This window comes from Adiantum capillus-veneris, chromosome 4 (genome assembly GCF_014529385.1).
Source record: "Adiantum capillus-veneris isolate H3 chromosome 4, ASM1452938v2, whole genome shotgun sequence".
In the NCBI taxonomy this organism is placed as follows: domain Eukaryota; kingdom Viridiplantae; phylum Streptophyta; class Polypodiopsida; order Polypodiales; family Pteridaceae; genus Adiantum; species Adiantum capillus-veneris.
Window position 1 is genome coordinate 112,264,363 of NC_140934.1, and position 6,883 is coordinate 112,271,245.

Here is a 6,883-nt window from a genome sequence, read left to right on the forward strand (position 1 = left end):
TGCTTGGCAGTTGATGTGTCCTTGTTGTCTAGATTTCTTGGACAATCTTCAAAAAAATATCCACCTTTTCATCCACAATCTGAGCAATACGCCATGACTGGTGGTATTTTCTTTTGTTCTGTCATGTCAAGCTCTAGCTGAGAAGTTTCTGCTATGCAGACCAAATTGTCTGCATTTTCTTTTAAAACACTGCGCATCAAGATGCAGATTGTTCCATCTTGACCTTTGTATCGTCTTTGACTTTATCTCCATTGTAGCCATAAAGCTGTAAAATTTGCTATGTTGCACTTGTACCTGTGTTACTACTGCTACTAGCTTGCTCTGCTGTACTTGAACCCTCGGCTCGATTTGAGTCCATGTTGGCTCAATCTACAAAAACTGTCAATTGGCAGATTCTGGTATTAATTAGCAGAATTTTTGTTGCTCGTACGAGCCTAATCTGCAATCACATGTGAGTTGTCCTTGTTTGTCCAACTAAAAGCTCAATTTGCAATGCAATACTTGCACCCGCTCGTTTCTTGCATGCAAAATTTTGAAATTTATTTGCATGACGCTCCACTGCTTGGAGTTGGTCTTTTTGCTCGTCTTTTCCAAATGTTTTTCTGCTTCACTTTGTGCGGTGTGCTCGGTTTGGGGTGTTTGCTCGGTGTGCGGTACTCTTCCCAGCTTTTTCAAGATTTGTTCGGTGTGCAGTACACTTTTTGGCTTTGCTTTTTGCTCTTTCTAGCACTTTCAAGAACTTCCTTTTTATTTTTCTTAATTTTTTGTGAAATTTTGAATTTTCTAAAAATTTTCGTAACTTTATGATTTTTTATTATTTTTTGGAAAGATTTTGTTTTTTAATCAGTTTTCTAGTAATTTTCTAATTTTTTGAAGATTTTATGAAATTTTAATGGTTTTTTGGGATTTTTTATCAGTTTTGGAAAATCTTTAATGAATTTTTTGAGTTTTTATGTTTTAGGGATTTATCTGTGTCACTTTCTTATTTTTTACACATTTTTGTGATTTATCTATGAATTTTTTATTTGTTTATGAATTTTTAATTATTTTTTTGAGAATTTTTTATGAGTTTTTTTTGGGTGATTTTCTAACACTTTTTTAAATTTTTGTGAGTTTTTAATGTTTTTCTATTTTTTGTAATTTTTTATACTCTTTTTTTATTTTTTAATGAGTTTTTTGCTTTTTTGTGATTTTTTAATTCATTTTTTATATGTTTTTTGTTTTTTTTAATTAATCTAAAATAAATTAATTTAGAATAAATAAAGTAATACTAATAATTAAAATTATTACGTGCATCTTACGTGGAGGTCATTGACAAGGGAAGGCGGCCGCTGATTGCGGGTTGACGTTGAGCACTCAGTGAAGGCGCGTCGCGCGAGTAAGAGAAGGGAGAGAGAGCCTAGCGAGGGCGCCGCTGTGACAGGCAGAAAAGACAACAGACGTGCAACGCGAGAGAGAGAGAGAGAGAGAGAGAGAGAGAGAGAGAGAGAGAGAGAGAGAGAGAGAGAGAGAGAGAGAGAGAGAGAGAGAGAGAGAGAGAGAGAGAGCTGTCGGGTGACGTGGCAGTTGCACTTAGAGTTAGAGGGTGTGTGTGTGTGTGTGTGTGTGTGTGTGTGTGTGTGTGTGTGTGTGTGTGTGTGTGTGTGTGTGTGTGTGTGTGTGAGCACTCTCATGGGTTGCAAGCGCCGAAAGGCAACGGGCGATGGAGGGGCCCCAGGTCACCCGAGCAAAAGATAAAAAATGTGTGAGCATGGCACACAGCAGAGACAAAGTTGGCTAGCCGACAAAGACAGAAGAGAGAGAGGAAAGAGAGAGAATGGGAGGAAAAGTTAGAGAGAGATAGGGTGTGGGGTGGGAGGGTTTACACGAAACGAGAAAAAAGAAGAAGAGTATGTTGATGTCGGCAAAAATTATTCCAATAGACCGTGAAGATCTATTCATCGAACAATTTTTATGCGCCGCAAGGCATAGTATCGAAGCCGAAAATTATTTTTTCTTATTATTTGATGTTTAATTGTCCGAAAATGCTGAAAATTAGCCGAAAACGTTAAAATTCATCAAAAAATCCCAAAAATTGTCAAAAAATTCTAGAAGATAGCAGATTTTACCGAAAATGCCAAATTCGACAAAATTGTTAACCTGGCCCCTAGAAATAGTAAAATGCTCAACATTTGGCAAACAAAAGCCGAAAAGCGTTTGAAATCAAGCCGTAAACTCACATTCAAAAATTAGCAAAAAATTGACAAAAATTATCCAAAAATACCCAAAAAAATCTAAAAATTCTCCACACATTGGGGTTTAGTATAGTGAAATAAAATCACAAAAATCTCATCAATTCAATTGCCAAATAATTTCATCAATAAAATCAAGACTAAGCAATTAAACTGGCAAAATTACTGAAAATTAGGTCAAAATTTGATGCAATTGAAGTGTGTAAATCCCTGTTTTGAGCACAAAAACGCAGCAACTAACCATTACACACATCAAACAAGCAATCAAGAAATGAATCAATCATGCAAATTAAACACTTTTAAGCACACACACACTAATGAAATTGGCATTTTTTACCAATCTTTAGGTGCGCACACAAAAGGGTAAATTTTGTCGAAATTGCAATGTGATTTCACAAATCATTAGTTGGGCATGACCACAACACAAATCAATAATCACAATTGAAAAATCATTAAGCACACATTGATTTTTAGGTGCACAAACATGGGGAAAATAGTGCACACACACCTAAAATTAGGCATACACACGCTCAATTAGAATGCACACACACTTGATTTTAGTGCATACACACTTGCAATTGACCATCCAAGCATGCAATTAACTCAATTAGGCACACAATTAGCAACGCATGTTCACCAATTAACAACTGAAAATTGTCAAATTCATACGCCACCAAATCTTAAAAATTTCGGCATTGCGACGGCTTGAAAACGAACAATTGAAAATTTTTCAATCCAACGTAGCATCAACATTACATTGCATCATCATAGCATCGACATTACATTGTATCATGTGGGATCTCTACACAATTCTACACATCTTTAGATTCTAAGGAGATTGCGAATACCACCTTGATTACCTTTCCATTGAAGTTCAATTGAATGGTCGAATGCTCCAATCCTTCATGCAAATTAGTAAGTTAGCAAATATTAGTGAAATTAGCAAGGGGTTAATGTGAAATTAGAGCCTGTAAACACACAATTGGCAAGATACGGTGACAAATTAAGGAATTATGAACACATTGCTTCATGCACACACATCCAAAATCCACAAAAACATAAACACACGAGTGAAATTAGTGAGGAAACACATTCGATTATGCCACAATTACACTACCATAAACCATCGTCCCCGACAACGGTGCCAAATGTTGGGGGTCCCATTGTTGCATAGCTCCAATGACCAACAAAATTATCAATCCAAAGGGATGAGCTATCCGGCTAGGGCATGGAAACACTCACACGGTTAGTGAGCTAATCATGGCAACACGAATGGTTAACTCTATGAGGTGAGCTTCTCGGCCTATGGAGGAGCTAAGCCACAATGAAGGGCAATCTCCACATCCACTTCTCTTCACCTCTAATCAACCCAATCACACACACTAACAATTGCAAAACACACACAACACCAATCCTATCATGCAACACACTAATCACAAGCACACACACAGAGATCTATCGAGCACCACACTCCAATCAAACCTACATGCACACACAAGCAAAAGAGGGCAATCACACAAGATTAGAGCGGGATTAACCACTAATTAGTTAAGATCTAGCTAATCTAAGCATCATAGGCAATCATAAGAAGCATGAGAGAGGCACAATGAAAGAGAATGAATCATTGGTTAGTGTTAATCAAGTCTCATGAACAAGGAGAAGCTCAAGGACCACACACCTCCAGAGCTCTCACCAAAGAGTGCTCTCAACAAATGAGCTTGAGAACCCTAATTTCTTTTACACACTGCCTTATATACCTAGGGTAAAAATATGCAATGCCCGGGCGCCCAAGGCCTTTAGGGCTCCACCACTTACTGAATTTGCTACCTAAGGACACTAACTGACATATTCTTTACATCTTGGAACTCCCATTGAGCCCATAACACATTAAAATATTACAATGTCGTGAAATAATTTGGGAATTTACAATACGTGACCATTTTGGGAAAACATGAAATGTGTTATTCCAATCTTTACCGCTTCTTCACTTTGATCTTCGATGTGTATTCGTGCGTCTTCGGTCTTTAGCAGCTTCTGTTAACTAACATTGAATTAGTTAGAGAGCGAAGACGCTGACTAAAAATTGATAGCATGCCATTGCAAAAAAGAAGACCGAGAACGAGAGACTTATAGAGCTTCCAAAGTACCAACAAGAGGAATGAATTGGAGAAGGAAAGAATATTTTTGCATGAGATCTACTAGACAAGAATCATGTGGCCATCTTCCATGACCGATTCAAAACAATAGACAACTACTCAAAGCTTTGCCAAAAGAGATATACAATGTGGCCCAATCTCCAAAGCTCCAAGAGGCCCACAAGAAGCTCGACCTTCTACCATTTTATCTGATGGAACCCTATGGAGTAGATCTTCAATGATCTTAGGAGTTGCTGAACTCCATTACAGAAAACGGGATAGCTCAAATCTTTGACTCTATTGGCCATTCAATTGAAGTGAATATCTCAAAGGAGATTGTGGCTGAGGCTCTCAAGCTGCCCATAGATGGAGAATCCATGAGATCCAACGAAAAGAAGAGAATGGACGTGTTCACCTGCAACACTGCTATGGCCACCTTCTAGGACATGATCCATAAGCTAGTGGAGGAACCCACCCACCCACCTATTCTATCAACATTTTCACTTCTCAACCAAGAGACCATGAAGGTACACACGCCCAAACCATGTAGTGGCATCGGCATTCACTACTACTGTGAAGACCAAGCTACCCATGCATATAGACCATGCCCGATATGTGCTCAATACTTTGAAGAGCACCAAAAAGTCCAAATGCATCAAATACCTGAGAGCATTGGAAGTCTTGACACACATTGCCTACCATGCTATGGGAATGGCAGGAAATCTACCACCTCCTTCAGATCAAAACGCTTGGTTGGAAGCTAGTTTAAAGAATGACACTACAAGAGGTTGTGTGCTCTTGTGACGCTATTAGCGACGGAAATACACTGGGTTTTTATAACCCTCGGCGTCGCTACAACCGTCGCTAATAGCGTCGCTACGAGAGCGTCGCTATATGCGTCGCTATAAGCGTCGCTATATAGAGACGCTCATAGCGGCGTTTACACAGAAGTCTATAGCGACGCTCATAGCGACGCTACAGAGCCATAAATAGCGATGGTTATAACGAAGCCCGAGAGAATTTTTTTTTGGTGACAGGGCATTGAATGCCCTGCCACCCATCAACCATATTGTACTTGATTCACTTTTTTAAAAAAGTGCAAGGGTAGATAATAGACCCAAAATAGTCACCCACAAGACGCATTGTTTGCAAAATTGACAAGCGTAAAATTGACAATTGTACACATCATAGGCAAAATGAATTGATTGGCAAATGTAATAATGACAATTGTACAACATCATAGGCATAAAGAATTGATTGGAAAAATGAACTGCGGTGACAAATGTAATAATATACATGGTTCAAAAAGACGTATAAAATCCGTCTCATGATACATAAGCTATGAGAAACCCTAAACTAATGCTATCTACCTACGGCTAAACTGATGTCGTCTAGTCAGACGTCTCATCGCGTCCAAGCGACGTATCTGTCGGATTCTGCAAAAAAAGACAATAAGACAGCTTTCAGTAAGTATAAACATATAACGACATTTATAAAACAATACAAAAAATAGAAAAGAGTAAACCCTAATACTAACCATGCCGCCGCGAGAACTGAGAATGTCCATCAGGGCATTTAAGCCCTTCCTGCCTGCGTACTCGCGCTCGTACGGTGTGGGATCACGTCCTGTCATCGACCACTGTCAAAACATACAAAGATTTCATTATGTTAGAATTAAAAAACTCATAAACCCTAAACTATCGAACATAAAGAGCAATGCGAAAACACTTACAAAATCGGCCTCAAATGATGCCCATCCACCGCTCCCCAAGTGGTGCGAGCTCCCTGCCTCTACTCGCGCTCTGGCTGCATCCTTTTGTTGCTTCCACTTGTCGGGATTCTCGCGCGCTGCTTTCTTCGCATTCTTCCAATCTTCTTTGGCTAGCCAATCTGGCCTGTTCCACCCATGCTTGATTGCTTTTTGCACTTCGGAACGCTTGTGTTTGCAGTATTCGCGCATTCGAATCTTCATCAGGTCTTCATTGAAGCGTTGATCCCGTGTAGGAACGGGAAACTCATCATGAAGTATGTTGATGACTCTGTTTTTTAAATCACTTGGTACTTCACTCCATTTGTTTAGTATGTAGTGTCTAAACAGCTGAGAGCAAAGACCACGCATGTGAGAGATCACCTTCTTGCCGTCATCATCCATGATGATGCCGCCGCTGAAGTCGACGGAGTAAGGCAAGCCCTCTGGCCGGTGACGCGTGAACCTGGGTGTCCCGGCAAGGGTCTCTAGCGGCGTGTCGATGGGGGTACGGACGTCAGGTGTTTCCACCGGCGTCTGGGCCCCGAAGCGAGGAGTGTCGAGTGGGGTGGCTCCTGGCGGAGTAGGTAGAGGTGTGTAGCTGCTAGGAACAGTCAGTCGTGCAAAACCTGGCGTAGATGGCGATGTTGTGGCTGGTGTGGAGGCGGGCAAAGAAGGGGAGGGTAAAGAGCCTCGTCGAACACGAGGCGGTGTGGAGGCATCGGTGGCGGAATCCCCACAACAACCGCCACCGCCACCACTAGAGCGTC